Here is a 212-nt window from a genome sequence, read left to right as displayed (position 1 = left end):
AACCGGGTAATTGCATATTAGCTGGAAATCACCCTCGTTATAATACAGGCAAATAGTTATCAAAATAGACTATTTCGTATGGCATGAAAAGAGCAAAAGAAACAATTAATTATATGCAAAAAGTTGTACGCCATTTTTAGCCCCAAGATGACAAGTTGTATTTAGTTCAAGTATTGAAATTTAAATTCCCTCTTCGCTAATGGACGTGACAG

This window comes from Penaeus monodon, chromosome 24 (assembly GCF_015228065.2).
Source record: "Penaeus monodon isolate SGIC_2016 chromosome 24, NSTDA_Pmon_1, whole genome shotgun sequence".
NCBI lineage: Eukaryota > Metazoa > Arthropoda > Malacostraca > Decapoda > Penaeidae > Penaeus > Penaeus monodon.
The sequence above is the reverse complement of the archived record's forward strand: the minus strand, read 5'-3'. Positions refer to the sequence as shown.